Source organism: Alexandromys fortis, unplaced genomic scaffold (assembly GCF_014885135.2).
Source record: "Alexandromys fortis isolate MF-2015 unplaced genomic scaffold, M_Fortis_MF-2015_v1.1 scaffold_36, whole genome shotgun sequence".
In the NCBI taxonomy this organism is placed as follows: Eukaryota; Metazoa; Chordata; class Mammalia; order Rodentia; family Cricetidae; genus Alexandromys; species Alexandromys fortis.
The window spans coordinates 13,133,888-13,146,761 of record NW_026067915.1 but is presented as its reverse complement, the minus strand read 5'-3'; positions in this window follow the sequence as shown (position 1 = coordinate 13,146,761).

The following is a 12,874-nucleotide window of genomic DNA, read 5'->3' as shown; positions in this document are numbered from 1 at the left end:
CAGAGCTGAGGGGTGGTTGACTTCAAAGTGCTTACCCGATTTTCCATTTCAGTCACAGTGTGGGGTGTGGCAAAGAAGGTGCAGGCCTGTCTTCTATGACAGGTGGGGGAACGGCACACTCTGGAGTTTTGTGACCTTAGATTTCAAGGTTCACACTGCTGTTCGTGGACCTGGGTGTGCACCTAATTGGTTTGTAAATGGGCCTGGTGACAGTTTGTATGGCAGAGTGGAGCGGGGACAGCATGCCTGAGGTGCTCAGCACACCTCTGGCTTGGAGGCCAGCAGTGTCCATCTCTTCACCCTACCAAGGGTGCCTTTGTCCCACAGGGAGAACACAGGTTCATGTGCTATGCCCTGTATTTTTCCCTCTGGATTCTTCTGCCATTCCTATTGCATTTTGCTTTATTCTGCTTGGCTTATAATCATGAACAAAACTCTTTTGAAACAATGTCCTCAAGCTGCTTGCTTTCTTTATAAACTTTTCCAAGGACTGAAACTCTCTTAGGGCTCAAGTTCAAACGACAGCATCCTCAGAGGTGAAGACACTGGAGGGTTGAACGTTTCTCTTCTTTTCTTCCCTCCCTCCCTCCCTCCCTCCCTCCCTCCCTCCCTCCCTCCCTCCCTCCCTCCTTTCTTTCTTTCTTCCCTCCCTCCCTCCCTCCCTCCCTCCCTCCCTCCCTCCCTCCCTCCCTCCTTTCTTTCTTTCTTTCTTTCTTTCTTTCTCTCTTCCTCTTCCTTTTCTTTGCCTAAGAGTCACTTCCAGTGAACTCACAGTCATTCCTTCCAAGTCTCCCTGGGTTTGGGTGTGGGCTTCACGGGATAGAGCCACTGATTGTGTTGACCACCTGAGCAAGCCAACTCCATGTCTACACACACAGACGCACCTGCTGTGGGTTAGAACATACAGTATACATGAGTCCTCTGCCTTCCAGGCAGGGCCGATTCTTGCTGCTTTTCCTCTGCCATGTGCAGGCATGGTGTTGTTTGACAGCAGTACTGTGGTAGTGTGACTGCTGCCATGGATGTCAATGCTGATGGCGTTATGGCCTCAGCCTTCTCTACCTTAGCAATACTGTGAGTAGTAGAGTCTTCCCCATCTAGCTCACCGGTTTATTTTCATGTTAGTTTGCTCAACGTGTGACTAACAGCTCCAGGGAGAAATCTCTGAGTGCTTATCTAACCTGTAAAAGAAATCTTCAGATAGTTGATGAATGTGTTCATAATTCATAGAGAATCTAAAATAAGAAGCATTGCTTCTCCAGAGAGAGTGTGTGCTGTGAACCACGGGCACACGTGTAACGCTGTTCAGCGATGCCCGGTGGAAATAAAGCAGGGCTTGTTGTGGGGGCTGGGGAGATGGCTCAGTAGGTAAAGGGCTCGCTGTGCTAGCTTAAGGAAGCCAGTGAGTCTGAAGTCACAGAACTACTGGCAAAGCTGGATGAAAGCCACACGAGTGCCTGAAGTCCGAGCCCAGCTAGAGTGGGATGACAGCCAGAGACAGGAGAATTCCCCCAAAGCTCCCAGCCCTGACCTACATAGAGGCAAACAAAAGATCTCAAGCAAGGGAGAAGATGAGGACGTCCATAGGAACCCATCACGCACACACACACACATACAATCATACACACAAAATCATATACACACACAATCATATCCACACTTATATGTACACATACACACATGCAAGTATATACACAGATACAGACATACATAGACACAGATACTCACAAAATGTAGCAGGGCACATATATAACTTTAAATTTCCTCATAGACACATTAGAAATCAGAAAAAAAACCGGGAGAAATTAGAATAATATTTAACCCAATAAAGTAATGTTCCACCATACATTTACCACCATCTCACCTAGCTTTTCTCTTTAATAGAAGGAAAATCGCATGCTATGTGGAGGGCAGAAGCCAAGCTCCGTTATAGGCAGGGATTGTTGATAGACAACTTCTCTAACTCTGAACAGGAGATGGTCAAAGAGAGATTAGGGCGCTGCTAATTAGGATGGTCAGGTTCAGAGAAATCAGACATCTGGAGTTTGTGTAAAAGGGCAGGGAGTCATGCTTGGACAAGGAAAGAGCTAGTTAATGATCATATTTAAAGGTCATTCATTTACTTTTGCAGTAGCCTAGTGACATTTATCCTAAGTCACTTAAAAATGTTATAAAATGTCACAGATCCATGCGGCATGGCCACGTGATGGCCCTGGATTCCAGGACTGCTGTTTCTAGAGACAGAACCTGATATTGACATTGATCATATAATTGGATGAAAAGACCTGGGCTGGAAAAGGTGTTTCAAGTCAGTATCGGCATTTTCTTTGTATGTATGTGCAGGTATGAGTGTGCGCACACATGTGTTGGCAGGTATGTACATGGCTATGTGGAAGGCAGAGATGTCATTCCTCAGGAACAGCAAACCTTGTTTTCCGAGACAGGCTTTCTCACTAACCTGGAGTTCATGGCTTTAATAGGCTGACTGGACAGAGATCCCCATGATCCCTCTGTCTCTGCATTTCCAGCACTGGTGTTGCATGAATAGTTCCTCACACCCAGCCTTTTTATGGATATTGGGGATCAAACTTGGGCTCTCAGGTACTTCACATGCCGAGCCATCTCTGGCTCCAGTGTCAGCGTTTGGACAGCTCTGTTCTGCTTGTCACTCTAATCCCCTGGAGGACTGATAGATTTTCAGCCTGATTGATTAATGCCGTTGGGAAACATTGTCTACTAAAATGTACTCTGCGGTAGTGAAGCCAACCAGCCTTTAAAGATCTCAGATCAGAGGACATGGGTATAAGTCAATGGATTATACTGAGATGACATTTTCAATTCACTTATTTAATTCTTGTCATATCCAAAAAGTAAAAATAGTTTTCCTGTCTAGTGAATTAGCCGCAGTACTCAGTAGACAGACTCCCCCAGTTTCTAATGGTCTTGGAGAATGTCAAGAAAATTGTAGCAGAGTGTCAAAGTTGGAAAGGAAATAAAAAAAAAAAACCTCAGTGACTATGTTGTTATTTGAGAAACACAACAGTTCAAGTAGACTCAACCACTCAAAGAAGATTAACAAAATTATAGCCCCAAATGTGGCTAGTATCCTTGTGGCCATCTATCTTCCAGGTCTCCCCTTTGGTCAATATCACCCTGATTTCCAGGGGAAAACCTTCTCAATATCTCACATGCTGTGGTATGAGACATGCCAGTCTCAGAGGGAGAGGGAGAGGGAGGGGAGGGAAAAGGAGAAGGAGAGAGAGGGAGAGAGCACATTCAAGCCAAACCATGTCTCTTGGTGTCTTTTTTTATATTTATTTATTTATTATGAATACAATATTCTGTCTGTGTGTATGCCCGAAGGCCAGAAGAGGGCACCAGACCTTATTACAGATGGTTGTGAGCCACCATGTGGTTGCTGGGAATTGAACTCAGGATCTTTGGAAGGGCAGGCAATGCTCTTAACCTCTGAGCCATCTCTCTAGCCCCTCTCTTGGTATCTTAACCTCAATTCCTGAGTTCTGAGACAAAAAGTTCAATGGTGAAAAACCAGTTACAACTGATTAATTTTGAAGGCTTGCCCTAAAGTGACCATTAATATGAAAATAAATAACAAGACATAATGGGACATACTAGGGCTGATTGATTTGATATTGTCTATATTTTTAAAACACAACATTTTATTATTTTTTGAGAATTTCATGCTTGTATACAATGTATTTAAGCTATAGTCACTCTTTACTCTTTCCCCCAAGTCCTGCAGCTGTCAGTTGTTGATAGTGCCTCAGTGAGTGGTGGGGACTCCGGAGCCCCTTGGTGCTGGAGCATTGGCTCACTTGGTCTCGGGCAGGTCTTATTCAGGCAGCCCCTTCTGTTGTAAGTTAATGAGTATAATGGTCCTGTCTTGTCCAGAAGATACTGCTTTGCCCTGGTCTTCCTTGACCTCTGTAGTGCAAATTCTAATTGGTCTTAATAATAAAAACCCAGAGCCAAATATTAGGGTAAAAGCTGAAAGATCAGAGAAGCAGAGAAGCCAGCCATTAGTTCTTAACTTTATGAAATCCTCAAACTAAATGTGGTATCCTGTCTCTACAAGTCCTCAGACTGAATGGCAAGCTCCTGTCTCCTCTTGCCTTACATTCCTCTCTTCACCCAGCCTATCTCTTCTTCATCTCTGTAGTGCTGGGATTAAAGGCACTTGACTCCCAAGTACTGGGATTAAAGGTGTGAACCACCACCACCTGGTTCTCATTATCTTTTAGATTGGATTCATTTTGTGTAGCCCCAGGAGGCCTTGAACTCACAAAATCTGTCTGCCTCTGCCTCCCAAGTACTGGGATTAAAGGTGTGTGTCAACACTGCCTGGCCTCTATGGCAAACTAGTGACTAGCTCTGCACTCTGATTGTCAGTCAAGCTTTATTTATTAAAGCACAAAAAAAAATACCACCACAGACCTCTGGCTCCACTTTTTGGCAATGTCTCTCAGTCTTGGGGGTGATATAGATGCCATATTGTTGCCTTAGTACTCTACAGATTCTTATTGACTAGTTTTGAATTTCTTCATTAATCTCCATCCACTGCACAAAGAAACATCTCTCATGAGGTCTGAGAGCTACACTAATCTATGAAATAGAAATGGGAATTTGGACGGCTGTTTCATGGTTGCTTCTATGTTAGCACTGCAGAATTGCCTAGCTATGACCAAATGAACCACAGAGTTACAGCATTTATTAACTGGTTTTTAAAAGAAAAGTACATCCTAACCTCCATGATTTTCTGTCTCTTCATTTGTGGACTAGTCAAGGTCCTATTTAGGCCTCGTTGTACACTCATGATCCTCCTGCCTCAGTCTCCCAAGTACTGGGATTATAGGCAGGTAATACCTTGCAGGCCTCCCTCCCCCCTTTTTTTGAAAAAAAAAAAAAAACAAAAAAAACCCAAAAAAACAAATAGGAGTTGAAGTTCAGTTAGCTGAGGTATGAAAAAGAAGATGAAAGTATCAAGGGAGAATGTACCTTTTAGAATCATGACTCTAAGTAAGAAGAAAACAGACCGAGATAGATGAGGGCAGACATCTAAGACAGCTTGACTTACCAGCTTCATGAGACACCAACATACAAAGAGTTTGGGTGACGTCAATGATGGGGCAGAAGGAAACTCTGAAGTTGTGATTTCACATTAGTTTAGCAGCACAATAGTAGACTGTGTCACTAACTGATGACAGGTAGAAAGGAAGTTAAATGTAAGCTCAACGCTAAAGAAACATTTTCTACAGGGAGAAAAAAATGTCTATATGGTTTTCCTTTGAAGAATTAATGTAAGTTGTTAATCTAAGTGGGAATCTGAAGTCAAGAGTGGACAATGACTTGAACAAAGTAGTCTCTTGGTAGCCATGAAGATTGGGTTCCAGGTACTGAAGTCCACAGAGGCTTGATTCTTCTCTATAAAGTGCCGTCACATTTGCATACACCTGTGTGAGTCTTCTCTGACACTTCAACCTATTTGCAGGTTGTCTGTGTTGTTCAGCACAATAAAGTCTATGTGAATAGTTGCTAAATAGTATTGTTTTGAGGGATAATGACAAGAAAAATTGTCTCTACATGTTTGCTTTTTTATGAGTATTTTTAATCTTTGGATAGTTGAGTCTAGAAATGGAACCCTCAAATCTGGCAGGTCAACTCTAGTTATTTATGGGAATGTGAGTGTCAGGGAAGGCATTGAGAGTAAGATGTGTGTGTGTGTATGTGTGTGTGTGTGTGTTAGTAAATCCCCTTGTTACTGGTTGGTAATGTTACTGCTTGCAAGATTTTCTCCAACATTTCCTAGGTTCTAGGTAGAGAGGTGGAAAGGGGAAACTTGATTGTCCAGAGTTGGAGACTTATTCAATGACTCTAAATGTGAAAGGCTAGTGTGTGCTGAGGAAGACCTTACATGATTTGCTATCTTTTCATTCAACTAGGAAACAAAATGGGGTGTGTGTGTGTGAGTGAGTTGACGGAGTAGCAAGACTCAGGGAGGGCAAGGGAAGGAGTGAGGACACTCAGGGTCAGGACACCCTTTAGAATGACAATGAGAAGTGTTCCAGATACTACCAGTTGTCACCTGGAGGGCACAGTTGCCCCTGTGTGTTGGCCTATAGCATGAGCATAAGAACCTTTTTGATTCTTTTGTAGCACACAATAGGATACTAAGGCTCCAGTAGCTAACAGACATCAACAATAACATGAAAGAAAAAGGGCCAGCATGTTTGAGAAGGGCAAAATTAATGCAATCATCATAATTTATTTTTATATTTTAATTAATTTTTTCTATTTTTTTCAAATACTGTCCCACGGTTCTTCTTTTTTTTCTTTTTGAGATAGCACTCATTAGGATATATGTGCTTGGGATTTATCTTTTCAAGGGTGGGGAGATGGTTCGGTCTTTAATGTGCTCAAAATGCAACCATGAGGACATAAGTTCAATCCCAGCACTCTCGTAAAAAGCTGAGCATTGAGATAGGCGCCTGTGATCCCAGTGCTGGGGAGGCAGAAACAGGATCCCTGGGGCTTGATGGACAGCTGGTTTAATCCGATTGGAGACTCCAGGTTTAGAGAAAGGCCTTGTGTCAGAAACAAAGTGGAGGGTGACTGAAGAAGACAGCAGACATTTCCTACATTCCTTCTGGCCTCCACATTTATGCACCCTCACACTCATGGGCACATGTGCACACATCCACCAGCAGGCGTAAGTATTTCTCTTTCATGGAAGCCCCATGTATCCAGGTGTATTTTCCAGCAAGGTAAGCTATGGTAAGACAGGAAGAGCAGAGTGGCTTCTGCATTAGAACAAACATCAGGTTCAGACCAGGACGGCGATTGCAGAGTCTTGAAACAGTAGCTGTGATCTCATCTCTGCTTTGCCCGAGTGCCTGTGGCCAGTTGCCTGAATCCAAAATACCATTTTCTTGTATTCCTGTTGAACTTTGGGGGAGGAGATTACATTTGTACAAGGTAAATGTAATGTACAAAGAAGTAAAACTCTACAGAGTTAATTAACCCACAATCCCAAGCTCTCCGTGTGGAGAAGTAATCCACCCACCTCAGTTCACCTGAGTTGCTTTCTAATTGCCTTCTGTGTCTTTAATTTCCTTGTTTAATTGAAGCTGGAACCAATTTTTTAGGTGTTCAGTAAAAGGATATTGTCAGGTAGAAGCCTAAATAGATCATTGGAGTGAGACACACAGAATAACTTCTGGGATGGAATCTGGGTAACACCAGGGCAATGCCCTGTGTTTTAAAAACGAGAGATAGACAGGGCTATGGGACATCCAGTCCCTGAGCTGAGGTTATAGAGAACACCTTCCACGACTTCCTCAGTTCTGTAGCAAGCAGCCTCGGCCCTCAGCCACTTAGACCCGAAATAATCACACAGAAACTATATTATTTGCAATATCATTTGCCTGACAGCTTAAGTGTATGTCTAGCTAGATATTATATCCTAAACTAACCCACCTCCATTAATCTGTGCATCACCACGAGGTTATAGCCTACTGGCAAAGTTTTGGCAGGCTCTCGCAGAGGCATCTGTTTCCTGGGGCAGCTACATGGCTTCTTCCTGACTCTGCCTACTCTCTCTTTACATCTCTATTCAGATTTCATACCTGACTTTATTCTGCACTGCAATAGGCTCAAAGTAGCTTCTTTATTAATCAATGGTATTTACATCATACAGAGGCAGGGAACCCCACATCAGTGATCCTCTGACAGAGCATGTAGGAGGCCCCTTATCCTCTTAAATTTCTTATACAGAAGAATGCTGTTGTCATGTTTCTTTCTTTACCCACAACCCAGGTGTGATATAATTGCTGACTTAGTTAGCTAGCAATTTCCACACATTTAGCATAGAAAACAAACTAGTTTTACTGGTGACTCCATTGAGCAGGCGTGGGTGCTCTTGAGTTTCTGTCATTAACTTCGACTATGATGAGAAACAGGCAGGAAAAGGAGGGGAGTGGAGAGATCAGCCTGGAGGAATGTTTAAGGAGGTGTTTTATTTCTTCAGTGTGTTTAAAGATGCTGTTATGAGATTTTTGCTTTCTTTGGTTAAAGATGAGGTTGAAAACAATACATATCCCTACGCTTGTAAATCATCTGTGTGTCCTTGGCTTCCTACAGACCCAGGGCAATGTCTTCTTGATTCACTCTGGCAGCTGTTTTCCTTCCCTGGGTTCAGGAATAATTCAGACAGCTATGACAGAAAACTTCTGCTGATCTACAGAGCTGTGGGCCAGTGACCTTCACAGGTGTCATCTGTCATCGTGGCACGAACCAGCATGTGTGGCAATGCAAATACAAGCAGTTGGAGGGAAAAGGCAAGAGTGGGGAGAGTACCTAGCAGAGCTATAGTTAAGCTGGGGGGGGGGCAGATTTCCTTCATGCTTCTGGAATGTCCTCAGACACTGACGTTTTTGTATCATATGCATGGAAGTTTGAATAAGAATGGTACCCATAGACTCATATCTTTGAATGTTTAGTCACTAGGTAGTGAAACTGTTTGAAAAAGATTGGGAGGATGAGGAGGTATGGCCTTGTTGGGGGAAGCATGTCTCTGGGAGTGGGCTTTGAGGTTTCCAAAGCCCATGTCAGGCCCAATGTCTCTCATTATCTCTGCTGCTGCCTGTGTAAAGTTCTCAGCTACTGCTCCAGTGCCATGCCTGTCTGCTTCCTACCGTGATAATCATGGACTAACCCTCTGCAACTGTAAGCAAGCCCCCAGCTAAATGCTTCCTTTTATAGGTTGCCTTGGTCATGGTGTCTCTTCACAGCCATAGAACACTGACTGAGAACAACTGGAGAGAAAACTCAAGGAGGATCTGAAGGACAATGTACCATCCTCCCAACAGCTTGCTTCATCACTAGGCAAATCCCAATGTTCCTCGCATCATCTTCATCCATTTGCCATGACTGCACTGTGCTTCACCTGCCACTTTGGGAGGAAAGTCCATAAACAAGACAAAAATCAAAGATTGACTGTTGATAAAAACTTGGCCCTCTGAGTCTGAGGTTGAATTCAACTGCCCAAGGTTTGATGATCACATGATTGATTGTGTGTGTGTGCATGTGTTCATGTGTGATGCATGATGTGTATGTGTCTGTGTATGTGATGTGTCTCTGTGTGTGACGTGTATGTGTGTGTATTAAAACATTTTAAATATAAAATTATGCATAAAATGAACATTTACATATGAGAAAAGAAATCTTCCAAATTATAACTTTGAAATTGCCAACAAAGGCTACAAATACATACACCCTAGACAATATAAATTCTACTACTTGTTAACTTTAGTAAACTAGCAATTTTATTAGTCGACTGCCATCATGTATTTGTGCAGATATAAGCTTAACATTTATAACAATAATTTTGTAAAATTATGTCTTGTTTTACTTTAAAATTATATACTTTTGTTTTATGGTATAGCTAGTTACAAATAAAGATATTGAATCATCACCACGGTGCATTGTGGTCCAAAATCCTGTAATCAAACAGCTCTCATACTTTACTCACTGGCATCCTAATGGAGGTGTGGGGGGACTTTGTCCCCACCACTATTGCTCTTCCTGTGACTTTGCTGTACCAGAGACCATTGTGTGTGTGTCATTGTTTAGGGTCAAGGTCATGGCGTGTATTACATATGTAAAGATCCAAAGATAGACTGGTACTTACAAAATGCACAAGTAAATCTATTTATTTACTTACAGTATTAGTGTGTTTGTGTGTGTATGTATGTTGTGTGATGTGTGCGTGATTTGTGTGTATGTATGTATGTATGTGGAGTGTATGTGCAGATATGTGTATGTATGTGTGTATGCATGTGTATGTGGTGTATGTATATGTATGTGTGTATGTGTATGTATGTGTGTGTGGTGTGGGTCTGTATGTATGTGTGGGCCCATGTGTACTACCATATGGAGTCAAAGGATAATTTACAGGTGTCAGTCCTTTCCTTGTACAGTGCACTGGATCTAGAGGTCAAACTCAGACAATCAGGATTGTGTGGCAAGCCTTCTCTTGTTTAGTAGTCGCACGGGACCACTAAGTGAACTTGGTAATCTTCCACTTGTCTGTGGTTCTGATGTGTGCTGGTACTTCATATATATACACTGGGATCTGGTTTAGTATATTCTATATTACAAGAATCTCATAAGTGAAGACCATATGTACAATCTTTTAAAAGTGTATGTGTGTGTGTGGGGGGGATATCTGTACATTCTCTAAAGATATAATACTATGATTGATGAGCTATAAAGCTGAATGGCCAATAGCTGGTCAGGAGGTATAGGAGGGACTTCCAGGCAGAGAAAGCACTCTGGGAAGAAGTAAGATGGAGTTGCCAGTTAGATTCAGAGGAAGCAGGGTATGAAAAAGGAGAGATAACAGCCACAAGCCATGTGGTAGGATGTAGATTAATATAAATGGGTTAGTTTAACTTTTAAGAACTAGTTAGAGCTGGGCGATGGTAGCACACACCTTTAATCCTAGCGCTCTGTGAGTTTGAGGCCAGCCTGGTCTACAAGAGCTAGTTCTAGGACAGGCTCCAAAACTGCAGAGAAAAGAGAAAAGAACTAGTTAGAAACAAGCCTAAGCTATAGGCTGAGCTTTCATAATTAATAATTAGTCTTCCTGTCATTATTTGTGGGTTGGAGGTCCTGATGAGAAAGTACTACTGTGCCTGCATGCGTGTGTGCATATGTGTGTGTGTGTGTGTGTGTGTGTGTGCACATACCACAAGGCACATGTGGAGCTCAGTGAGCAACCTTTTGTGTCTGCCTTTCTCTTTCATCTTGTTGGAAACAGCATCTCTTATTGTTTACTGCTGTGTGGAACAGGCAGACTTATAGGGGTTTTGCTGTCTCTGTCTTTCATCTTGCCACAGAGGAGCTGGGATAACAGATGTGTGTATCTTGCTGTGTGTGATCTGAACATGGCTCCTCACGCTTGTGTGAGACAAGTGCTCTGCCCTCTGAGCCATCTCCCCAGAACCATGTTTACAGTTTCTTCCAAGGCACTATCAAGTGTTTTCCTGAGATGAGAAATTTTACTTTTACTTAGTGTAGATTAGAAGGAAGTCTTTTGTCTAAAACTGCACCCATGTGCCAATTGAAAGACATTTCCCATGGTGCCTTTCTCCTGCCTGCATAGTTCTGGTGGCGAGAGCTTCGAGACACATCTGTATTATGTTTGCCCTCCACCCCATGTCTTGGTGCCAACTGAGTCAGCGCGGTGGGTGGTAAGGGGGTTCTTAGAAGTCATTTCTACCAGCTGACAATAAGAACGTAAGCACTGTAAGGGACATCAATAAGCCCTACTGACCCCCACATTGAATATACTCTCCACCCAATCTTTCTTAGCTGTTCTAAAAATACACATGGCTTCCCTGGTGTCATTGCACATAAAAGGGCAGAGGCAGCAGTGTGACCCATTGTGCTTTAAAGACCCTTTGATAATTTCATAAAGGCTTAGGTTCCTGTGAACATACTCACGGAGCTTTGCAGGGAGAAGTGGACATGTGTGAACCGTTTTCAATTCCTGTTCATTATCCTTGTGCGGGCTTCCTGGCCTGTGGACTGCCTCATTGGCTGGTTGTGGCTTTGAGGAGGTTTGTGCGTATTCATGCATTCACGCTTAAGTTCTTTTCCCTCATTTACCCATGTACTCGCCTGTCTTGAATTTCAGACTGTCACAGTCTGACAGTGTAATGGGCGGGCAGACAGGGAGACAGAAACTTCAGGCAGAGTAGGGTCAGCCCCTTCCTCCAGTCCCCATTACTCAGGTTACTTTGGTTAACAAAGTGAATTTTAATTCTCCCTTCTCTGGTTTGACAGCCATTTGTGAAGGGGTCTCAAAGGGCAGGGTTTATCCCAGCTCACCTTGCTCACTTCACCTGTGAGTGTCACAGACTCTGCCGCTGTCTTCCTGCCTGACAGTGCTCCTATTGAAGCAGAGACTTCCACCAAGCAAACAGCAAGAGAATCAAATGTTCCCATGCAGTGGGAAGACTTAGATTGCTTGATTGACACAGAAACTTTCACTTTCTAGAGAATCTTCACCTAAGAACTCATAATTACAGATGGCGACGGCCTCCTATCTTCCGTGCCACGGCTGCCCAGGGTGTCCCAAGGGCCATCACCTCATTTTATAAAGTCTGTAACCTTGTCACCAGTGGAAATTTTCTCCTGCTCTGGGATTTTTTTTTCATCGCAGACTCTGCATATCTATCAGATGTGGGGAGGATGAGGGAAATGATAGATTATTTGCAACACTTAGAAAGCTGGGGTGGGGTGGGGCTTCACTAAACTTAATCTCCTTTTCCTTAAGACCTAGGGTTCCCTTAAAAAGTCTTTCATTGCTTGAGAATTTCATGCATGCATATAATGTGCTTTGAGCAGCCCCACCTCGTTTACCCCTTAGAGTCCTCCCCTCCATTCCTCCACACCACGTTGTTTCCCTCCCAACTTCATGTGCTGTGTTTTTAGACCCACTGAGTCCGCTCAGAGCTCCTGCTGGCCACAGGTAGCCTCTCAGGGAATCAGATTCACTGAAGAAAGCTGGGGCGGGGCTTCATGAGCCCTTCCCCATCTATGCTAGGATTTCGGGGACTTGATAACACGCAGGTCATGTGCCCGTAGAGCAGCCATGAGTTCATGTGCCACTGTCTTGCCTGCAGATTCCATTTCATCACGGACTCCACCACCTCTTAGTCTCCCCCCACCCTCTTCCATAAGATCCTTGAACCTGGTGGGAGGGATCCCTGCAATGAAAGAAGATAAAAATGATGCTGCTTTTCAGGACTGCATCCTTGATTGAGGCTATGCAGTTGCACATTTGGCCAGC